The 25015-nt window shown below is 42.9% G+C and overlaps 1 pseudogene; it reads left to right on the top strand.

Annotated features, from left to right (window-relative positions):
* LOC139155466 (gasdermin-D-like) lies at window positions 1-22295 on the top strand (annotated as a pseudogene).
* The last annotated feature ends 2720 nt before the right edge of the window (window positions 22296-25015 follow it).

The raw sequence follows: 25015 nt of genomic DNA, 5'->3' as shown, positions 1-25015 counted from the left end.
ATGTTTAAAAAACTGGCCAAGCAGCTTACCCAAGAACTGGATTCTGATGGGAAACTGATTCCCATGAGCAGTCTGGCACAAAATGATGGCTTTCAACTTCTCTCTTTGGTGACTAAAAAACCATATAGATGGCCTTGGAACAGCAGAAAGTATTCCCCAATCTCTTTCAAATTGACAGACATACTCCAAGAAGAAGCAATAATGGAAATAGGTATTCTTGTTCAAATTAATCAATAAAGATCTTTTTATATAAACTCTGCCTGGACAGTTTGGTGGGAGCCTTAGGACCAAAGGAAAAACATAACACTTTCTTAGAAACCACATCTAAATTGTGTATAGATTTTGTACAGTCTATGTAGATTTCTCTTTGAAGACCAATCCTTTGCAGAATTTTCCCTGGTTCAGGGATTGTAATCCTACACGCAAACATTGTTCTAAGACATGAGCTTGAATTTATAAATCACAGTGGTAAGATTAATGGAACCTGCTAAATCAGAACCAGTGTTAGATTAGATTAGATTAGATTTATTGGATTTATATGCCGCCCCTCTCCGCAGACTCAGGGCGGCTCACAACAATAGTAAAAAAAAGTACATAGTGACAAAATCCAATGCCCACCAATCCAATTACAATTTTAAGTTAAGAAATTCATAAAACAATCCCAATATATATAAAAAACAAGCACACAATCAATCAAACGGCAAAACAACATGGGCAAGGGGGAGATGTTTTAGTTCCCCCATGCCTGACGGCAGAGGTGGGTTTTAAGGAGTTTACGAAAGGCAGGGAGGGTGGGGGCAATCCTAATCTCAGGGGGGAGCTGGTTCCAGAGGGTCGGAGCCACCACAGAGAAGGCTCTTTCTCTGGGTCCCGCCAGACGATGTTATGTACTTTATGAATTCAGTAATTTGGGGTTATTTCTTATTTGAAAAGAATCCGAGCATACAAAAGAGAAGAAAAAAAAATGTTCAAGTTTTTTGCTCCAGTGGTTTTGACTATGGTAAAACGATCAGACTGTATTTTGAGCATTGTCTTTTGCATGTTTTCAATTTTTTAGAGCTGAAGCATTCTGAGCCACTCTTGTTTTCTGCTAATACGTGTCAAAAATCTGAAGGAAGGCTGAACTTTAAGATCCGGTCTACAGAAGTAGACGTTGGTGGATTGGCCTTAGCTTGCTTGAATGCCTCTCCAGTACATCTCCAAAAAACGTATGTGGACCCAGGAGAGCTGTGGTAAATATGGCTTTGCTTATTATTATCACCCAAGAGTTGGACAAGAATGGAAGAATAGGAGCTAATTACTAATTAGGTAGCTTTCTTGAGAATTGTGCATGGAAAAAAAAATACCCCAAAAACATTCATAATCCAAGCAAAAGCACAAAGGGGCAACTGAATTTTGCTATTATTAAAAGCTGAAGAAAGGAATAAACAAATGGCTTTGACCTATCGGCTGCAAAACATTTGGAGACTTTATAGATTGCAGTGAAATGAGTGGTACTTATGGTACTTACTTACAATCTCTTGAGACTCATTCACGCAAAAGTGCCTGGAAGTATAACATTCATGCCACTTTGTGAGAGGGCTTCATTTGAATAGTCTGTCTAAAAGACACATCAAAGCCCCCACTGTACAGAGGAAAGTTACTGAAGATCAGTCAAGAGAGTTTCCCACAGTATCTCTGTGGACTTAGGTGGTGGGAAGATTCAGAAAAGAAAATGGGAAGTTTCGCCAGTTCTCTCAGATTTAAGATTCTAGCTTCCAGGACTTAATATAGCTTGTTGAAAATGGAGGTGAGATGTGCAAGGATTCTGTTATGTAGGGCAATAATCTTTATACTTAGGATAGGGAATGGTAGAGAAATGGCTTTGATCCTAATTTAGAATCCTGCCGAGTCCCCTTTTTAATGTTTTGCTTAAGGCAGAGCGTTCTCACCTCTTGTCTTTCCCAGTCACCTTCTTTGTAGTGGTTCAAGCCCTGTACTGATCTCAATCTGCTGGAAATTGTTTCTGCCAGCCAATAATGACGATTCTGCTTACTGTATTTTTCGCAGTATTAGATACACCAGAGTGTAGCACATGCCTTAGTTTTGGGAGAGAAAAATAGGGGGGGGGGGGCGATCTGTCTACCAGGTATTCATGTGGCTGGTGTCCTTAGTCTGGTCAGCTTCAGCACATTTTATCCCCTGGTTAGGGCTTAAAAAAACCTTATTTGGAATGAGTAGCAATAAAAAACAGCCTGCAAACACTTAGGGCTGGGAAAAACATTCTTTGGAGAGAGTAACAATGAAAAAGCCTGCAAGCCTGTAAGAGCCAGCAAAGTCATTGGGGCTGAGAAAAAAGGCTTTGAAAAAGCTACATTCAGATTATGAGATGCACCCAAATTTTGAGCCTCTTTTTGGGAGGAAAAAGGTGTGCCTTATACTCCGAAAAATACAGTACGTAAAAGAATTGGGAAATAGAAGGAATTGAGGACAGGTAGTTAAGCATGGAGCTGAGCTTAAGCTCCAGCTTGTTTTTTATAGGGCATCTAAAATGTGATAGTTTATTATAGAAAGGATAACTTTCTTATCCATTATACGCATTACTGCAGATAGTACAGTGATGGGCTACCAAAATTTTCACTACCACACTGTGGGTGTGGCTTATGCATTTTCTTTCAACATCTTTCAGGCGTTGTGGGGTGGAGTTCATTTTCACTACCCCACTGCATTCCCCACTGTCTGAGCAGTAGCCCACTCCTGATTATCTACTATATAAAGTATATGTACACACACACAGAGAGAGCTCTTCTGAAATTATACACATTCAACCTCATTTACGGTGATAGGAAAAACATACCCAGAGCCCAGAAGGGAAAAAAATTAAAAAAATAAATTTTTTACTACTGGTACTGTGCACCTGTTCTGCCGGCGTGTCTCAACTGCCCGTAATTACAGGGTAATTAGTCCAGGAAGACACACACCACACGATAAAAGGAAAACCAAACAGTTTTTATAAATAGAAAAACAGAAACAGCTCCCTTTTTAAATGCCAAAGGAATTTTCTGGTACACACAAGGCACAGGTTAAATGCAGTCCAATTGCTCACCCAATAACTGGGAAATTGAGTCCAATTCTAAAGTCCAGAGAGTCCACACACACAATCCTGAACAGCAAAAACCACGATCTTGACGAAACATTGAATCAGATAAACTGCCATGAGGCTAACACACCAGGCTGCACTTTTATCTGTAGCATTAATTACAGCAGCCCCACCCAACCACAGCTGGCCTCATTTTCTCTTGCAATAATCCTTCAGTTGTTGTCTCCTATGCATCACTCTATGCATGCGTGGATGTGTCATTAATTCTTGCTCAGAATCCAAGGATGATACAGATGATCTCCTCCTGGGCTGTCTGCCAAACTCCCCTCTTCCCTGTCACTCACGCTTCCTTGGTCAGAGGAGACTTCGTCGGCAGATTCTACTGGGAGCAAAACAGGCCTGCGGCATGTGGATGTCTCCCCCACACCCACCTCCACATTCCTTGGGGCAGGAGCTGGGTCAGAGATAACCACAACAGTACCTGATCTAAATTTTGCTACCGGTACTGCATACCTGACTATATCCGTAGTAGCCCACTACTGAGATAGTAAAACGCTTGAGGCCATGTGGAAGGGTTTCATTCTGAAGCCTTGGATGTATAAGGATAAAGCTTCCAAGAATTTCATGAGAAGTTCCATAACTCTAACCTCATTGTAAGAACTGCAGCTGTGATCATCTTGCTTTTTTTTTTTTTTTTTGTAGGAAGAGAGATATCCCTCTCAGTGTTGTCCAGCAAATCTACCCTAAACTCAATGTGTACATTGTGACAGAGGTTTTGGAGATAACAGAGCCCTTTCTCATCGAAGAGACTGTCCAGGCTGGTGGGAAGGGGGGGAGTATCTGCAGTGAACATACTTAACATCCAGGTGTGCTTATCATTTCTGGCTTCTTCTTTTTTGCCATTTCTTGCTTTTTAAATGAACAGGTTAATGGTTAAAAGCTCCACCATATCATTCCGTAAGGAGGGGTTGATTTCCAACTAACAGTAGTGGGTTTGCTGATCAAGTATTCTATCTTTTTCATAGGAATAAACACAAACTAAACTTCTCTGGACAAAACATGAGCTCAGTCCCAGAGTCTCTATAATTGCCATCAAACTTAATTTTAAATGTGAGATTAGGGGGGAAATGGGTTATTTAAGCAGCAGCAGTTTAAATGGGTTGACCTTGAAAAGCTTGAAAAAGATCCGACAAAACACACACACACACACACACATATGTATTTCCTGCCTTATAGCACAGAAGAAGTCCTTGATTGACAGCTTTTTGGAGTGTGCAATAGTTTTATGCCACTAAAGCACAATCAATAATGTGGCAGACTATAATGTAAGGAATAGGGCAAAGAGAATGCATAAAAATTCACTGCAGAAAGATTACTATGCCTGTGTAACAGCATATTGTTAGCTTTATTTTTCATGTGTGTGCGCACAGTGGACTTGCAGGATAGAGAGATTTTGCAAAAGTACATGTCATCATAAGCAGATGCACTAAGTAAAGAAAATAGAACGAACATTTATTTCATTTACTGTACTCCAAAGTGAATATAATGAGGTCTGCTCACCACTTATGTTTAGATCAGGGGTGGGCAATTAATTTTGCCATAGGGCAGCATGAGAAATTGAGATGGTTTTAGAGGACTGGACTAATATAATTAACTCAGTTCTATCCAATACTACTACTACTACTACTACTACTACTACTACTACTACTACTACTATTATTATTATTGGGTAGAACTGAGTTAATTATATAATAATTATATTATATGTTATTGTATATTGTATGTTGTATGTTTTATGTTGTATGTTTTAGGTTGTATGTTACAGGTTACAGGTTATATATTATATATATAATTATATATATTTGTTTTCGTAAATTTTCACGGGTATATGTATGTAGATTGTTCTGAGTTCGGGTTTTGCCCTGTGTAATATTTTGCATGTCTATGCGACGTTTCGGTGAAATCACATTCACCATCATCAGGCTGAAGTTTCCAAGCTTTGCTTGGAAACTTCAGCCTGATGATGGTGAATGTGATTTCACCGAAACGTCGCATAGACATGCAAAATATTACACAGGGCAAAACCCGAACTCAGAACAATCTACAATTATATATATAATTATATATTAAATCTTGAACACCCGGTTCTTATCTAGAAAAGTTGGACCGACCTCCACGGGCCGGTCACAGACAGCGGGCAGGCTGCATCTGGCCCTTGGGCCACATCTTGCCCAGGTCTGGTTTAGATGAAACTTCTTGACTGGCCATAGCTGTCAATAAGATGAGTGGGATGCATTCCCATTACCTTCGGCAGAACCCTTTTGTCTCTATTTGGTAATCTTAGGGCTACAAGTTTCCAGTTAGACAACTTATGACTGATCACCAGAGCGTGGAATCATCCCAGTCTGTTTTCTGTGAGATGATGAGAATGCCTATGGTTTGCTAGCTTGCTTCTTCCACAATCTGTGACTTGGTCATGACCTTCTTATCATCCTGCGCTCAAATCTCCAGGGCCAGCACAAGACGATGAAAAATAAGTCCATGCTAATCCCTTTTGGTACAGTGGTGGCATATGGAGTTGAGAAACTCCAAATCTGTGAAGAAGACCCAGGTGAGTGAAAAATTTGTTTCACCGATTTATTTGCCCTAATAAAGGTCAGGCATCTTTCTGTTCTAATTTTTTTTGTGCATGTTTATTTTTCTATAGTTTATCTCAACCAGAGGTTTCAAACAATATTGGATCACTCACTCAAGTATGACGGTATGTTTAATATTTATGTTTTCAAAAAAACAAAACAAAACAGTGTGTATAAAAATTAGGAAAAGCACGATTGTGGAGCAATCTAAGCAAATAAACAACCCAAGATCACACGGGATGAGTTTCAGCTGTGAGTAAAAGATGAAGTTTGTAAAAAATAAAAATAAAAATCCTAGACTACAATGTAGCTGGCTAGTTTATGGCTCAATATATGATTGTGAAGTCATCCAACACGATTGGCTTATAATTCAGTAACCTGGGTTAACCTAGAAAACTGGGGTAATTCTAGCAACCATGTTCTGCCGGACTCTCTGGTATGAGCCTCCCGAAAATTCAAGGTTACAAATTTCAGACACACACACGTCTGAAAATTCAAAACAATGTCTTTTATCACAAAATTCAAAAGAAACAAAGCACCCTTTTTGTATTGCAAAGAGCACTCGTCCCAAAACAACCTTGTAGGCTGTACAATTCCCTTAATCAGTCCCTAAGTACTTAGCTAGCAGCTGTGAAGAAACATCACAGCCCTCCTTCTTCCAACGAAGTGAGACACACACACTTTGCTCTGCTTTGGTTTCAAAGGTGTGAAAAATCAACAAACAAAGTCCGGAAAACAGCAAGGCACAGTCCTGAAGAACTGCGATCAGATAATCTTCCACAACGGCCAAACCAACACGCTGCTATTTGTATCAGCAGCTCTAATTACTGGAGCCCCACCCAAACACAGGTGGCCTCTCTTATCTCCTGTAATATGTCCTCAGTTCTGCATCCGAATCAACCAAAGATAATGGAGATTGCCTTCCTGAGCTGTGTGCCAAGGCCCCCTCTTCCAAGTCACCCCCACCTTCTTCTTCGTCCGAGGAAACTGCACTACCTGCCTCTGTCGGCAATAAAACAGGGCTATGACATGTTGATATTTCCCCTGCATCCACCTCCACATTCCTTGGGGCAGGAGCTGGGCCAGAGCCAACCACAACAAGCCATAGCTAAATAAAGTAGATTGACATATACAGTGTTCCCTCGATTTTCGCGGGGGTTGCGTTCCGAGACCGCCCGCGAAAGTCGAATTTCGGCAAAATAGAGATGCGGAAGTAAATACACTATTTTTGGCTATGAACAGTATCACAAGCCTTCCCTTAACACTTTAAACCCCTAAACTGCAATTTCTCATTCCCTTAGCAACCATTTAGATTATTACTCACCATGTTTATTTATTAAAGTTTATTAAAAAAAATATTTATTAAAGGCGGACGAAAGTTTGGCGATGATGTATGACGTCATCGGGTGGGAATAACCGTGGTATAGGGAAAAAAACAGCAAAGTATTTTTTAATTAATATTTTTGAAAAACTGTGGTATAGCCGTTTCGTGAAGTTCGAACCCGCGAAAATCGAGGGACCACTGTATATGAAGTTTGGCTATGGAGGAAAGAGACAGAAAGATGTCTCCCCATTTAGCCACCCAAAGGCAGTGTGGCACTACAGCTTCACAATTGCCCAGCAGTCTACAATTAAAGAGAGATAATGTGCAAGTGTATTTTAAGAATAAGAAAACTATAGTCTTCCACTATAGCTAGCTTAATGAATGAAACTGTTAAGTAATATCGTAAGGTTTGTACTGATGTCATCACAAATATGTAAGAGGTGAATTTTATATTGAATATTATATTTTATTTTTATCTCTTTCCTCTTGAGACACTAATGGCCATCCAAATGTTGCTGAACTAAAATTCCTAGCATTTCCCATTATTGACTATACTATAAGGAATTTCTGGGAGTTGTAGTTTATCAGGATTTGGAAAATCAGAGGTTCTCTAATTAATTTGTGTCTCTTTGTACAGAATAACTACTGGTATTTTACGTGTCTCTGTTGAATTTCCAAACGTTGTGCAATACTAAATTAGTAAACCTTCTCCATACATGGGTTGAAGCTTGAAGATTTTTAATCTTTTGGTTGTTGGTAAATTAAAAAAAAAAACTTTGAGTAAATTGTGTGCCCTAATGTTCCTCTTCCTTCACCTCTTCCAAAGAAGGAATGGTTCAGTTGTTTCTTCTGCTTAATTTCAATCTAATATTTATTTTCCTCTTCATTTTAGCATTCCAGAGTGAACTGGGATCTTCACTTACAGCAAGTTATGACTGAATTTTGATTCACTCTTGGGTTTAGTCTCCTCAATAGTGCAGATCAGTAATGTCTCTCCATCAGATGTACCAATTAGGGAGTGTTTTTTAATTTTATTTATTTTATTTTTTAATGCCACCCTTCTCCTTAGACTCAGGGTGGCTTACAACATGTTAGCAATAGCACATTTTAACAGAGCCAGCATATTGCCCCCACAATCCAGGTCTTCCTTTTACCCACCTAGGAAGGATGGAAGGCTGAGCCAACCTTGAGCCGGTGGTGAGATTTGAACTGTTGACCTGCAGATCCACCAGTCAGCTTTAGTGGCCTGCAGTACAGCACTCTACCTACTGCGCCACCTTGGCTCGTAACAGAGACCCAACAATATGAGTTACTGCAGTTGTACAAAGTGTCCTTTAAAAAAACACACTTAAAAATTCAGTTGAAATGCTGCTGCTCATAATCTTAACCAAACCTATAATTTTTAGCTGTCCAGCAAGTGCAAGATTCAGTTAAAGAAGCTTATGAGCCATTGTTGCACCAGACCCAACCTTTGAAGAAGAATCTTTTGGAATCCTTTGAGATTTTCCTGCAGAACAGAAATGTTTCAACTGTACGGTCCATGGTATGTTCCTTTTCTCTCTTGCTCTTCTTGATGGCTTAGAGGTCTTTACCTCTACTGTAGCATCCTGAACAAATATGGATTTGTTTATTGGACTTGTACCTTGCCTTTATTATAAGTTCGGAAACTTCAGATCGTGCAGAATGCAGCTGTGAGAGCAATCATGGGCTTTCCCAAATATGCCCATGTCACACCAACACTCTGCAGTCTGCATCGGTTGCCGATCAGTTTCCCGTTACAATTCAAAGTGTTGGTTATGATCTATAAAGCCCTTCATGGCATCGGACCAGAATATCTCCGGGACCGCCTTCTGCCACATGAATCCCAGCAACCAGTTATGTCCCACAGACTTGGCCTTCTCCGGGTCCCGTCGACTAAACAATGCCGTTTGGTGGGACCCAGGGGAAGAGCCTTCTCTGTGGCGGCCCCAACCCTCTGGAACCAACTCCCCTTGCCTTTCGTAAGCTCCTTAAAACCCACCTCTGTCGTCAGGCATGGGGGAACTGAGATATTCTCTTCCCCCTAGGCTTACAAAATTTATGCATGGTATTTCTGTGTGTATGATTGGTTTATTAAATTAGGGTTTTTAAATTAATTTAAATAGATTGAATTAATAATAAATAAATAAACAAAAATAAATAAATAAATAAATAACTCAAACCAGGCAAATATTTGTAATAATCCTTTCTATTTTTCCTACAACAACCACTCTTATTCCGAACTCTTCCCTAATATTGCAAGCAGATTGCTCCAAATCTAAGGTGACCAGATTTTTGCTTTGGTAAAGCAGGACACCATTGACGGACGACTGAAAAATCTCTACAGACTTTTGCCTCAGTGTTTAGATCATTTCTCCCCTCTCCCCACTTTGCTGCCCAGGCTGAAGGAAACTTCGCTCCATGCGCTGCAGCTTAGTTTGCCCTTCTTTGCGGCTTCCAAGTTTTTTCCCAGGGAAAAAACTTGGAAGCCATGAAGAAGCTCAGCTCCGCATTTGCCGATTTCGGACAGTGCGGGAGCTGAGCTGCCTGCCAGGCGATTTGTTCAAGTCAAGTGATTGCCCAGCATCAAAGGATGAAGAGCCAGTCCTTCTGGCTCCAATGTAATCTCCAGCCAGCATTCCAATTTTTTAGAATGCTGCGGGACGCGGGACAAATAGCTTAAAATCGGGACTGCCCCACCAATATTGGGACATCTGGTCACCTTATCCAAATCACATGTCTTCCAGATGTGTTGGGAGAAAAGGTGTCCCAATTCTCAGATAGTCTGCGAAATACAGTTCCAGCACATTTGGAAAACTGTTTAGATCACTTCTCCATGAGCATTTTCCATCCAGCCAGCCATTGGGTTAAAATAACAATAGTGAGAAGGAGCTTTACACCAGTTGAGGATGGCTGGATGATGATCTGAAAGTACTTAATATATTTTGGGATGTTGCCCATGGAGAGAAATATCCCAAGAGCTGCACGTGCGGTCGAATGAGGTGGCGATATTTGAAGGAAGTATGTGGCATGCACTGTTTTTGGGTATGAGTAGGAGATGTAATTTTTGAAAATCAGCCTCTTTCTAAGGTCAGAAAGAGTTCTCCACAAACGGGGTTTGTTTTCATGAATTTCTAGAACATTTGAGAGCTTTATGCAACAAAATTTCATTCTAATGCATGCTGATTAGTGTACATTCAAAGTGACAATAAGGTTATTCTAACTCTATTGCGAGTTGCAGGTGCTAGGGTCAGGTAAGCTAAACGCACACCAGAAAGTACACTTTTTGCTAGATTGTGTATTGTATTGCTCCAGAGAAAGATCTGGCCTCTTTCTTTTTGGCCTTCCAGAATACCCTAAAAACTCATTTTTAAGTGAATTGATGGTAAATGAGGAAGAATGTTTATTTATATTATTCGCTCATAAAAAACTTGGGTTTTCATTTATGGATTGTGTGTGTGTGTGTGTATACACACACACATGTATATTCATTGCTTACCAGCCACAGTTGATTGATTAGGATATTATTAACATGATAGATAAATAGGTAGATAGATAGATAGATAGATAGATAGATAGATAGATAGATGGATGGATGGATGGATGGATGGATGGATGGATGGATGGATGGATGGATGGATGGGTAGGTAGGTAGGTAGGTAGGAGGTAGATAGGTAGATAGGTGGGTAGACAGAGAGAGATATATAGGAAGATAGAATAGAATAGAATAGAATAGAATTTTATTGGCCAAGTGTGACTGGACACACACGGAATTTGTCTTGGTGCGTATGCTCTCAGCGTACATAAAAAGTACATAAAAGATGATAGATAGATAGATAGATAGATAGGTAGGTAGGTAGGTAGATAGGTGGGTAGACAGAGAGAGAGATATAGGGAGATAGATAGATAGATAGACAGATTATAATAGAATAGAATAGAATAGAATAGAATTTTGTTGGCCAAGTGTGATTGGACACACAAGGAATTTGTCTTGGTGCATATGCTCTCAACTTACATAAAGAGTACATAAAAGATGATAGATAGATAGATAGATAGATAGATAGATAGATAGATAGAAATTATGAATTGGAAAATGAGGTACATAAATCCTACATATCATATAAATCCTGCATACCAATCCTGCATAATTGTGAAACAGGGAGAAAGGATGTAGATAAAAACTCTCCCTGCTAAGTTTACTCTCTCTTTTTTTTAATTTTCAGGACCAGTTTTACACAGGGAAGGACAGGACCCCTCCTCGTGCCGTTTGAAGCGGCACAGTCCGTTCCATTATCTCAGGTCTCCTCTCAAGTTCTTTTGCTGCTTCTGTAGATTATTATGTATGGAATCCTGTCCAGGTTAATTTCTGCTTGAATGTTTAGTCTAAGACTTTATCACCACTGCTACCTTTTTGCCCCAACTTCCTGTTTAGCTTTTGCCTGTTTACTCGATTCTACCCAGATGCATTTTCTCAGTTCCTGAGAAAATATGTTCCAAGAACCCTTGACTGCTAACATAGCAGGAAATAATTATTTTCAAAATTTGTGAATTTAACTCATTTCTTTATTAAATTTAGATCCTTTTTTTCTCTTGGAGCTCAAGGTGATGTACCTTGTATACTCCCCCTCTCCATAATTCTTTTCCTACAATATCCCCATGGGCTGACCTAAGACATAGTAACTGGCCCCCAATCAACTATCAAACATTCATGATTGAGGTCAGGTCTAAATTACTACATCACTTGGGTGCAACCATACTGTCTTTATTCTATAGCAACTCTCTATTTCACCTCTATCTGACTGACCACTTATACATTTTTCCCACCAGCTGGAGCTTTCCATGGCAGGTGACAGTGCTGACCGCTCTATGTTGGAGTCGTTGAATGAGGACCTCCGAGTTCCAGTAGAAATGCTGCTATCCTACTTAGGAATTTTCCAGGACACTAAAAGAGGAGAAAACCAAGATCTCTGGGGACCAGTGCACTTCTTTTGCTCTTCTATAGATGGTACAAGAAACTATCATTTGGATGCAGATGTACTTATACTCTTTGCTTTCTCAAGTTTGGAAAGTATCTCTTCCAAAATACCCCTTCCCGGGTCAGAACTTAGCAGTACATCTCCAACCTTCCCCAATGAGCAGAATTTATTGCAGAGAGAGATTGTGACTGAAGTGGGGGGTAAAGCTGAGAATCCTGGAGCAAGTGGTGGGAGTCAGGCCAAAAAAGAGGAATGGGTACATCAAACCACAGGCAAAACATCTAGTTGCCAAAATTCTAAAACAATGTTTTCTATAGAGAAACAAATCATGGTTTGAGGAGACATTTGATAGCTGGTTTCCAGCCCTCATTAACAAATGTATCCCAGCCATAGAAACTGAAACCAAACTCAGAACACACATTGCGAAACAATCAAGTAGCCTGCAAGCTCTAACTACTCAGGATATCACGCATAATCCACAATCATTAACTAATCAGCATATCTCAGTTACATCAACGATCCCAGGTGTTACCCCACTGACTCACCAGGAAGTTTCTACACAGCAGGCAATTGCTGAGCCATCAAACCACACCCAGCCACCAGTATTTATAGAAGGAAGGCAGCTCAGGTCTTGCTGTGTTCGCCCTAGTACAAGGACAGAAGCACCAGCCTGAAGATGACGAGTGGGACCTCGTCGAAACGTCGCCAGAAATTTCCAAATCCTACACGGGAAGAAACCCGAATATGCCAAGACCGTCATATATATATACGGTGTGTGTGTGTGTGTGTGTGTGTGTGTGTGTATATATATATATATATATATATATATATATATATATATATATATATATATTGTTCTGAGTCCGTGTTTTGCCCCGTGTAATATTTTGAGTGTCTATGCTTATTACACGGGGCAAAACCCAAACTCAGAACAATCTACATACATATACCTGTGAAAATCTACGAAAACATATATATATATATATATATATATATATATATATATATATATATACTGTATATCACATGTTTTTTTGCTGAATTTGAAAATTAAGGGAGACTAGGATAGATCTATTTCGGCCTTATTTTGGCCCCATCATATATATATATATATATATGTATATATTTTTTTGGTAGATTTTCATGGGTACAGGTATGATGGTCTTGGTATATTCGGGTTTCTTCCCGTGTAGGATTTGGAAATTTCTGGTGACGTTTCGACGAGGTCCCACTCGTCATCTTCAGGCTGGTGTTTCTGTCCTTGTTCTAAGGCGAACACTGCGAGACCTGAGCTGCCTTCCTTCTATAAATACTGGTGGCTGGGTGTGGTTTGATGGCTCAGCAATTGCCTGCTGTGTAGAAACTTCCTGGTGAGTCAGTGGGGTAACAATTGGGGTCGTTGATGTAGCTGAGGTATGCTGATTAGTTAATGGTTGTAGATTAGGCGTGATATCCTGAGTAATTGGAACTTGCAGGCTACTTGATTGTTTTACAATGTGTGTTCTGAGTCTGGTTTCTATGGCTGGGATACGTTTGAGGGCTGGTTTCCAGATGTCTGGTAAGTGGGAGGTATCATCCCGCTTATTCATATTTTGGGGATGTTTTTCTATCTCGATGGCTTCCATGATTATTCTTTTGCTGTAGTGTTCTGTTTTGGAAATTAATTTGGTACTGTCAAAATCAATTTCATGTCCTGTAGTTTTGAAGTGTTGGAAAAGGGAGGAAGTTTTTTCTTTTTTCTTTAATGCATTCTTATGTTCTGCAACACGTGCATTTACTCTCCTCTTCGTTTGTCCAATATATGTGGCTGGGCAGATTTTACACGGTATTTGATAAACTCCCTGGTTTTCTAGTTGGATATTGTCTTTCGGGTTTCTTAGGATGTTGGCTATTTTTTTATCTATACCAAAGGCTGTCTTGATGTTGTGTTTGCAGAGAATTTTACTGATTTTATCTGTGGTGCCTTTGATGTAAGTGAGGAGGGCGATGCCATTGTCCTGTTCTGTGTCTTGGTTCTTGGGGGGTGTCTCTTTTTGGATTAAGTTGTTGATTGCCTCTCTTTGGAATCCCTTGGAAATTAATACATTTGTGAGACTGTGTAATTCAGGTTCCAGGTGGTCTTTGTCGGCTAGGCGTTTGGTTCTGGAAATGAGGGTCTTGGCTATGGAATTAATCTGTGCGGGGTGGTGGTGGGATTTTGCGTTCAAGTAGCGGTTGGTGTGTGTCTTCTTCTGGTAGACGGTGTGTCCTAGGGAGCCATCGGTTTTTTTGTAGATTAGGACATCCAGGAAGTTTGTTGTTGGTTTCTATTTCCATGGTGAATTGTATTTTGGGGTGTAGGCTGTTGAGATGTGTGAGAAAGCTGTCCAGTTTTTCTTTCCCATGTGGCCAAATTACGAAGGTGTCATCTACATATCTAAGCCAGAGTTTGGGTTTGTATTCAGATTTGTCCCGCTTACCAGACATCTGGAAACCAGCCCTCAAACGTATCCCAGCCATAGAAACCAGACTCAGAACACACATTGTAAAACAATCAAGTAGCCTGCAAGTTCCAATTACTCAGGATATCACGCCTAATCTACAACCATTAACTAATCAGCATACCTCAGCTACATCAACGACCCCAATTATTACCCCACTGACTCACCAGGAAGTTTCTACACAGCAGGCAATTGCTGAGCCATCAGACCACAACCAGCCACCAGTATTTATAGAAGAAAGGCAGCTCAGGTCTCGCAGTGTTCGCCTTAGAACAAGGACAGAAACACCAGCCTGAAGATGACGAGTGAGACCTCGTCGAAACGTCGCCAGAAATTTCCAAATCCTACACCAAGACCATCATATATATATATATATATATATGTATGTATATGTATCAAATGTTTTTATATATATGATGGGCTTAGCATATTTGGGTTTCTTCCCGTGTAGGATTCAGAGATTTCTGGCAACGTTGCAACGAGGTCCCACTCGTCATCTTCAGGCTGGTGCTTCTGTCCTTGTTCTAGAAGCACCAGCCTGAAGATGACAAGTGGGACCTCGTCGAAATGTCACCAGAAATATGAACTTGAATCTATAAATTGTAATTCAGTAGAAGTTGTGTTTTTCAAATGAGGTCTGAAGCTGGAAGAAAGGGATTTTTAACAATTAAATTAAATATGAAAGTAACACATTAGCCATACTTTCTTCTCCCCCCAAACTGCCTCTGCCCAGCTTGAATTTCAGCAAAATCTTTTCAACCTGGTTCAAAGAGTTGATTTGCTTCTTTCCCATATTTTTAACCACCGCCATTAGCTAAACATATTTATGAAATGAGCAACATTTTAAACATGATTTAGGAAGTTATTATAAAGATAGACACTGTTTTATTTGCATTGGTTCTCATGTTATGGATAGATGGATAGATAATGGATAGATGGATAGATGATGGATAAATGGATATAGGCAGGCAGGCAGGCAGGCAGGCAGGCAGGCAGGCAGGCAGGCAGGCAGGCAGGCAGGCAGGCAGGCAGGCAGGCAGGCAGGCAGGCAGAAAGACGAAACTGCCAGCTACTTTGGAATCCCTCTAGAATTGATTTCACATTGAGCCTCCTATTTTTGTTGTTCACAGCACCTACTGCTCTATGATTATTTTAATAAACACAGCACCAAGTTTTCAAACTGTGGACTTACGTGGATGACTACTGAAAAGTAAGACTTTCCACTCATTCGAAAGTCTGACTTACTATTTTTGTTATCAAAGAACACGAATGGAGTACATTTGTAAACTCCTTGCCCACAAATACTTTCCCTCATCCCAAGTCTAAAGTGAAGAAAGAGGAATGCAACAGAAACTACAATCAGTAGCCAAGAAGTAATTAAAGAGGCCTTGAGAAGAATTTTATATTCTGGAGGCAACAAAATACAGTGATCCCTCCATTATCGCGAGGGTTCCGTTCCAGGACCCCTCGCGATAATCGATTTTTCGCGATGTAGGGTTCCGGAAGTAAAAACACCATCTGCGCATGCGCACCCTTTTTTTTCATGGCCGCGCATGCGCAGATGGTGGGGTTTGCATGTGGGCGGCAGGGAAGACCCAGGGAAGGTTCCTTCGGCCGCCCAGCAGCTGATCTGCTCGGTAGCGCAGCAGCAGCAAGGAGCCGAAGATCGGGGTTTCCCAGCCGCCCACGCAAAGGGGAAACCCTGATCTTCGGCTCCTCACTGCTGCTGCGCTACCGAGCAGATCAGCTGCTGGGCGGCCGAAGGAACCTTCCCTGGGTCTTCCCCGCTGCCTCGGCTCCTCGCTGATGCCCGCCCGCCGTTTGCCGCTCGCCCGTTCACCCGCCCGCCCGCCGTTTGCCGCTCGCCCGTTCACCCGCCAACCCGCTGTTTGCCGCTCGCCCGTTCACCTGCCCGCCTGCCGTTTGCCGCTCGCCCGTTCACCCGCCCACCCACTGTTTGCCGCTCGCCCGTTCACCCGCCCGCCCGCCGTTTGCCGCTCGCCCGTTCACCCGCCCACCCGCTGTTTGCCGCTCGCCCGTTCACCCGCCCGCCGCTCGCCCGTTCACCCGCCCACCCGCTGTTTGCCGCTCGAGAGCAAGAGGAAGGAAGAGAGTGACGTCATCATGGGAAAAATCGCGATATAGCGTTTCGCGAAGATCGAGATCGCGAACATCGAGGGATCACTGTACTGTGATGGGAGGGGAGAAAATATATCAGGAAGAAGAAAAATGAGCGTAGGTAAGTTTCACATGTGGAAACATCATGGTATGAATGATACCTGTCTCTGTTTTTGCATTAATAGAATTAGACTATGAGATGATGCCCCTGTTACAGACAATGTTGGAAAAGAAACAACTGTCCAAACCAATGCAGATGGTGAGCTCTTAATTTTTTGCTGTAAACTTTTTCTTACTTGCTGTAATATGCAATGCTTTACCAAATTCATACCAAACATGCATGCCTAAACAAGCAGGTAGCTGAAACTGAAGCCCTTCTGCCATAAGCCGCAATCCCTTTCCAAAACATTGTTTTCATTTATTGTGTTTCTAAGGACCACAGCTCCTGCTGAGAGAGCAATTAGTCAAAGGTGTGGCTGGCAATTGTCAGTTGTGAAGAGGCATCGAACAGGGATGCACATTCATGCATGTTTTGGTGAGGTATTTGCTAGGATGCATGTGCAGAAGCAAAAAACCTCGCTGAAACATGCACACATGTGCATCCCCGTGCAAGATTTTGCTACCTGCACAGGTGCAGGAACCAAAATTGTGCTCAAATCCGTGCTCACGCGCCAGAGCCATAAAACTACACTCAATTAGCCATACTGGCAGGAACCCACTACTGATTGTGTCACTCAAAATTGCCCTTGTGGCCACAATATATACCAGTTCAAGCTTCAAGCCACAATATATACCAGTTCAAGCCCCTTTATGGGGCTACCCTTTTCAGGGATAGCCCCATATAGATTGAACTGCAGTACACTGTTCCCTCAATTTTCACGGGGGATGCGTTCTGAGACCGCCCGCAAAAGTTGAATTTCCACGAAGTAGAGATGTGGAAGTAAATACACTATTTTTGGCTATGAACAGTATCACAAGCCTTCCCTTAACACTTTCAACCTCTAAATTACAATTTCCCATTCCCTTAGCAACCATTTCGATTATTACTCACCAAGTTTTTTTAAAAAAAATATTTATTAAAGGCGGATGAAAGTTTGGCGATGACATATGATGTCATTGGGTGGGAAAAACCGTGGTATAGGGGGGGAAACGTGAAGTATTTTTTAATTAATATTTTTGAAAAAACGTGGTATAGACTTTTCGCGAAGTTCGAACCCACGAAAATCGAGATGACAAGGGTGTGAGTGACTGCCCCACCAGTTGGGCATAACAGGTGCATAGCATGAAGTTGAGCAAAAGCCCTCCTAGCCATGACTGCCAGTTACTCTTCGAGTAGGAGTTGTAAGTCTAGGACAGGGGTAGGCAAAGTTGGCTCGTCTATGACTTGTGGACTCCAACTCCCAGAATTCCTGAGCCAATCATGCTATAACTTTAGCACTTTATAAATTTAACGGTTTTTTAATAATTATTCTATTAAGATCTTGAGAATAACTTAGTGTTAATTAGTATCCTATTTTAGTGTAATTGATTTTTATATTGTTTTTTAATTGAATCTATATTGAATTTTAATAACTAATAATTTAGCTAATTTCTTAGAAGGGTTTTTTAAAACTAATGAATTATTGGGGTGGGTATGATGATATGTATGAAATGAATTATTGTTATGGGTGGGCGGGGTGGAACTTTGGTATGGATGAAATAAATGGATATGGTATGAATGATTTGATTAGCCTACCTGACACAGGAGAGGCAGGAGGGGAGGGGGCACCGATGTCTGAGGTGGTAGAGGGTCGGAATATTCCGGTCCTGCTGGGGAGAGGCAGATATGGCGGGGGCCACAGAGCTAGCCGTTCCAGGGGAACAAGAGATCGTTGCTTAATAACGATCCCTTGTTCCGGCTCTGTGAACCCAATCCTGGGTGCTGGTGATGAGTGTAATTCTGGCCCTGGGCTCAAGCTGCTGCTACTCAATGCCAGGTCGGTGGTAAATAAAGCTCTCCTCATCCGGGATCTGATCCTGGATGAGGAGGCCGACCTGGCATGTGTTACTGAAACCTGGCTGGGCCCAGAGGGAGGAGTTCCTCTCTCTGAAATTTGCCCAGCCGGGTTTCAGATATGGCACCAGCCTCGACCCCAGGGAAGGGGGGGAGGAGTGGCTATTATAGCCAGGGAGAGCCTTGGCTTGCGTAGACTCGTTGCTCCAGAGATTGCGGGTTGCGAGTCCCTCCTGGTGAAGTTGGACTTAGGGGTCCAGATGGGCTTGTTTCTCACGTACCTGCCTCCCAGCTGCGTGTCACAAGCCCTGCCTGTGCTACTCGAGGAGGTAGCCGGGTTGGCGGTGGGGTTCCCCAGACTTATTGTCTTGGGGGACTTTAACCTGCCGTCGCTCGGTGAAACCTCTGGTCTGGCACAGGAGTTCATGGCCACCATGACAGCCATGGACCTGACCCAAGTAGTACAGGGTCCGACTCACGAGGGGGGGCATGCACCCGACATGGTATTCCTCTCTGAACAACTGAGTAATGGTCTGAGACTAAGGGGCTTAGAAGTGTTGCCTTTGTCATGGTCAGACCATTTTCTACTGCGGCTTGACTTCCTGGCTCCAATCCTTCCCCGCAGGGAGGCGGAACCAATTAAGATGTTCCGCCCCAGACGCCTGATGGATCCAGAGGGCTTTCAGAAGGCGCTTGGGGTTATTCCAGATACACTCGTACACAGTTCGGCAGAGTCTCTGGCGGAGGCCTGGAACAAGGCTGCAGCGGAGGCTCTTGACCGAATTGCGCCGTTGCGACCTCTCCGCGGCACTAGACCCCGTAGAGCTCCATGGTTCAACGAGGAGCTCCGGGAGTTGAAACGCCAGAAGAGACGTCTAGAGAAGCGATGGAGGAAGAGTAAGTCCGAATCCGATCGAACACTTGTAAGAGCACATGTTAAGACTTACAAAGTGGCGCTCAAGGCGGCAAGATGCGCGTATCATTCCGCCTTGATTGCATCAGCGGAATCCCGCCCGGCCGCTCTGTTTAGGGTGACCCGCTCCCTTCTTAATCAGGGGGGAGTTGGGGAGCCCTTGCAGAGTAGTGCTGAGGATTTTAACACGTTTTTCGCTGATAAAATCGCTCGGATCCGAGCGGACCTCGACTCCAATTGGAATACAGAGTCGACTGACAACGAGTCAGTTGAGGTGACTGGGGCACGTACTTGTCCACCTGTCTGGGAAGAGTTTGATCTGGTGACACCTGATGAAGTGGACAAGGCCATTGGAGCTGTGAGTTCCGCCACCTGTTTACTGGATCCGTGTCCCTCCTGGCTGGTTTCGGCCAGCAGGGAGGTGACACGGAGCTGGGTCCAGGAGATTGTCAACGCTTCTTTGGGGAGGGGGTCCTTCCCGGATCCCTTCAAGGAGGCACTTGTGCGCCCCCTCCTCAAGAAGCCTTCCCTGGACCCAGCCATTCTCAACAACTATCGACCAGTCTCCAACCTTCCCTTTATGGGGAAGGTTGTTGAGAAGGTGGTGGCGCTCCAGCTCCAGCGGTCCTTGGAAGAAGCCGATTATCTAGGTCCTCAGCAGTCAGGATTCAGGCCCGGCTACAGCACGGAAACTGCTTTGGTCGCGCTGATGGATGATCTCTGGCGGGCCTGGGACAGGGGTTTATCCTCTGTCCTGGTGCTTCTTGACCTCTCAGCGGCTTTCGATACCATCGATCATGGTATCCTTCTGCACCGGCTGGAGGGGTTGGAAGTGGGAGGCACTGTCCTTCAGTGGTTCTCTTCCTACCTCTCTGGTCGGTCGCAGTCGGTGTTAGTGGGGGGCCAGAGGTCGACCTCTAGGTTACTCCCTTGTGGGGTGCCTCAGGGGTCGGTCCTCTCCCCCCTACTATTTAATATCTACATGAAACCGCTGGGTGAGATCATCCAAGGGCATGGGGTGAGGTATCATCAGTATGCAGATGATACCCAGCTTTACATCTCCACCCCTTGTCCAGTCAGTGAAGCAGTGGAAGTGATGTGCCGGTGCCTGGAGGCTGTTGGGGTCTGGATGGGTGTCAACAGACTCAAACTCAACCCGGATAAGACGGAGTGGCTGTGGGTTTTGCCTCCCAAGGACAATTCCATCTGTCCGTCCATCACCCTGGGGGGGGAGTCACTAACCCCCTCAGAGAGGGTCCGCAACTTGGGCGTCCTCCTCGATCCACAGCTCACTTTAGAGAAACATCTTTCAGCTGTGGCGAGGGGGGCGTTTGCCCAGGTTCGCCTGGTGCACCAGTTGCGTCCCTATCTGGACCGGGACTCACTGCTCACAGTCACTCATGCCCTCATCACCTCGAGGCTCGACTACTGTAATGCTCTCTACATGGGGCTACCTTTGAAAAGTGTTCGGAAACTTCAGATCGTGCAGAACGCAGCTGCGAGAGCTATCATGGGCTTTCCTAAATTTGCCCATGTCACACCAACACTCCGCAGTCTGCATTGGTTGCCGATCAGTTTCCGGTCACAATTCAAAGTATTGGTTATGACCTATAAAGCCCTTCATGGCACTGGACCAGAATATCTCCGGGACCGTCTTCTGCCGCACGAATCCCAGCGACCAGTTAGGTCCCACAGAGTTGGCCTTCTCCGGGTCCCGTCAACTAAACAATGTCGGTTGGCGGGACCCAGGGGAAGAGCCTTCTCTGTGGCGGCCCCGACCCTTTGGAACCAACTCCCCCCAGATATCAGAGTTGCCCCCACCCTCCTAGCCTTTCGTAAGCTCCTTAAAACCCACCTCTGTCGTCAGGCATGGGGGAATTGACATGTTCTTTCCCCCTAGGCTTATAAAATTTATGTATGGTACGTTAGTGTGTATGATTGGTTTTTTAATTTGTGGTGTTTTTAAATTAATTTAAATATTGGATTTGTCTTATTGTATTGCTACTGTTGTGAGCCGCCCCGAGTCTGCGGAGAGGGGCGGCATACAAATCTGATTAAACTGAAACTGAAACTGAAGTCCACATGTCATAGAAGAACTTTGCCTACCCCGGTCTAGGAGAATCCTCATAATATATATTGGATATGTCTGGGACAGTCCAATTCCATCCAGTAATTAGATTATGCCTCCTTTGTTTTTAAACTATTTTTCATTATGTTGTCATTTTCAATCAAAAATATTTATTTGGAAAAAGCCGCTGTATGAGAGATCAGGAGTCTGTATCAGTCTCAGCATTTCTGAGTTGGAAACCTGGACTGTAATCATGACTAGCATGGGTTATAATGAGCTGCCCAATCCAAAATTTAGAACTAGGGGTAGGTCTCATGATTATTGCTGCAGTTTCTATTGATTCTATCTGTGATAAGCCAGTTACTTGCATTTGAAAATTGGTATTTTCATTATCTCTGCCTCCCACTCTCTCTTTCCCTTTTCTATCTCATTTATTCTCCTGTTTCATTTCAAAAGGTGGAATTCGCTTTGGAAAAGATTCTTTCTGGTTAGGAAGGTGGCACTTTCACTCTTCCTTCCCATTCCCTGATAGAGGAGGAAGTTAATCTCAACCTCGACATGCTGCAAATCTGTGGACTGGATTTGGAAGTTGGGGAAAATTCCATCACTTGCCAGTCGAATAATGATGCCTGTTCAGAATTGGCTGCTCTATATTCCAGCTTGTATGCCCTGCAGATCCTAAGTGGATGAAGGAGCAACTGAAACGGATTCTAAAAGTGACATTGTTTTTCCCACTACAAAAGATCAGCCAGACTGCGAACTGAAACTAATACAGTGATACCTCATCTTACAAACGCCTTGTCATGCAAACTTTTTGAGATACAAACCCGGGGTTTAAGATTTTTTTGCCTCTTCTTACAAACTATTTTCACCTTACAAACGCACCGCCACTGCTGGGATGCCCAGCCTCCGGACTTCCATTGCCAGCAAAGCACCCGGACTTCCATTGCCAGCAAAGCACCCGTTTTTGCACTGCTGGAATTCCCCTGAGGCTCCCCTCCATGGGAAACTCCACCTCCGGAATTCCGTGTTTTTGCAATGCTGCAGGGAAATCCCAGCAGCACAAAAACAGGCGCTTCGCTGGCAACAGAAGTCCGGAGGTGGGGTTTCCTAGCAAGGGGAGCCTCAGCGAAATTGCAGCATTGCAAAAACACAGAGGCCCAGAGGTGGGATTTCAAGGACTTCCGTTGCCAGCGAAGCGCTCATTTTTGCGGTGCTGGGATTCCCCTGCTGGGAGCCTCAGGGGAATCCCAGCAGCACAAAAACGGGCGCTTCGGCTGGCAAAAGGGGTGAATTTGGGGCTTGCATGCATTAATCACTTTTCCATTGATTCCTTTGCACAACCATGTAACGGTGACACACTTGTGGCAGTTCGTAGATCAAGGAGACCTACTCATAGCCATGCATGCTTTAGTCATTTCCTAATTACACTAATGCAATACAGTCTACATAGGGCTACCATAAGTATCTGCAAACATTTTGGACTGGTGTGTTCCTGGTGGCACATATGTTACACTTCTGCGTTGCAAGCTGCATTGGTTACCAGTTTGTTTTCAGGTCCAATTCAAGGTGCTGGATTTGACTTTTAAAGCCCTTCATGATATGGTTATTTAAGGGTTATTTAAGAGGCTTCCTCTTCCTGATTTTATCTGTCCATGCTAACAAGATCCAAGGATATATTACAGCTACCATTACCTAGGCAGGGATCAGCAATCTGTGGGTCTGGAGCCGCATGTGGCTCTTTCATCCCTCTGCTGTGGCTCCCTATCACTAATCGGCTCCACAATTGATAGGGTTTTTGGTTAGGACAGGTAGAGGAAAAAGCATGTGGTGCTAGGAGGCGGCTCTTTGGTGGGGGAGCCAACTTCTGGTTAGCAGTGGAACAAACATGCCACACTAGGAGAATATGATGTGGGAACTGGACTTCCGGTCGGCTCCAGAACTGAACAGGGGGCTTCCGGTTAGGACATTTGTGTCTCTTTAAGTGTTTAATGTTGCCAACCCCTGACCTAGGGTACTACATTTGGGTGGTGGTGCTTGGGTGGTGTACCGAAGTGAGGTTTATCTTGTCTCTATGGAGATTTTGGAGGTCCTTCAAGATGCCAGCAGGCCAGGACACCAGTGATAGATGGAGCAGTGAGATGACTGCATTATTTTTAACATACCTTTATCTATTATTCTTTGTTTTAGTTTGGTTTTTATATTTTAATGTATTTATTAACTGTTTTTAGCAATGTATGCTGCCCAGAACTTTGAGATGGATTGCTATTTCAATTTAATAAACAAACAAAATTTAATAAACAATCAATCAATCAATCAATCAATCAAATCCTTCATACTATTGTGTTTGATTGGTCTTTTACTAATGTTCACTTATGTGATTGGGCATTTTATTCATTTTATGTGATACAAGCTTGTGAAAGTCACTCAATAGATTCTCATATATCGTAGGAGGAGGTTATTGTGATGAGAAGGGTAAATGAAATTATTTTACTTCTCAAATGGTATTGACACTCAAATCCAAATAGATATTTTTGATTGCAACTGACAACATAATGATATTTTAAAACATAATTTTAAAACAAGGGAGGCAAATTTTACTTGGGAGTGATACAATACAGTAATAATAAATACAGAATAGGAACTGAGATTAGAGACAATGTCTGGGGCCAACTTAGAGATAGACAGACAATTCTTTAACTTATTTGTGTAAAAACATTGTATTGACCTCCCAGGTTTCTCAATAATGACATACCTACATATTCTCTGATCCAGCTTCAAGAAAGTTCACCTCACAATTGGTTGAAAGAATGGGTATAAAACAGATTTCCCCCCTTCTGAGGCTGAAGTCAAATGAAGTTGATTCAGCCAAAAAGTGATGTTTTCCATTAGAAAATGGATAAAAATTAGCTTCGGTGAAAACTTTTCCATGGAGGAGGTGTCCTATGAGGTTCACTTTGCCCACAGAGGGAATGGCCTCCTCCATCTGCTAGGAGTTTTTGTCCCTCTGTGGATGGGGTGTGTTCTGTCGAGCTCTCTGGTAGAATCCTCCCAAAAATTCACAGATACAAATTTCACACACACACACACATTTGAAAATTCAAAACAATGTTCTTTATAATGAAAAGTCACTTAAACTAAGCCCTCTTTTTGTATAGCAAAGAGCACTCGTCTCCAAACAAACTGGTAATTTGTACAAGTCCCTTATCAGTTCTGAGATACTTAGCTTGCAGCTGTGAGGCAATTCACAGTCCTTCTTCTTCCACAAAGTGAAACACACTTTGCTCTGGTTTAGTTTCAAAGTGGGGAAAAATCAGCACACAAAGGTTGAAGTCAGTAAAGCAGTCACAAAACACAATGATCAGATAATCCTCCACAATGGCCAAACCCACAGGCTGCTATTTATAGCA

Source organism: Erythrolamprus reginae, unplaced genomic scaffold (assembly GCF_031021105.1).
Source record: "Erythrolamprus reginae isolate rEryReg1 unplaced genomic scaffold, rEryReg1.hap1 H_2, whole genome shotgun sequence".
NCBI lineage: Eukaryota > Metazoa > Chordata > Lepidosauria > Squamata > Dipsadidae > Erythrolamprus > Erythrolamprus reginae.
The sequence above is the reverse complement of the archived record's forward strand: the minus strand, read 5'-3'. Positions and strand labels throughout refer to the sequence as shown.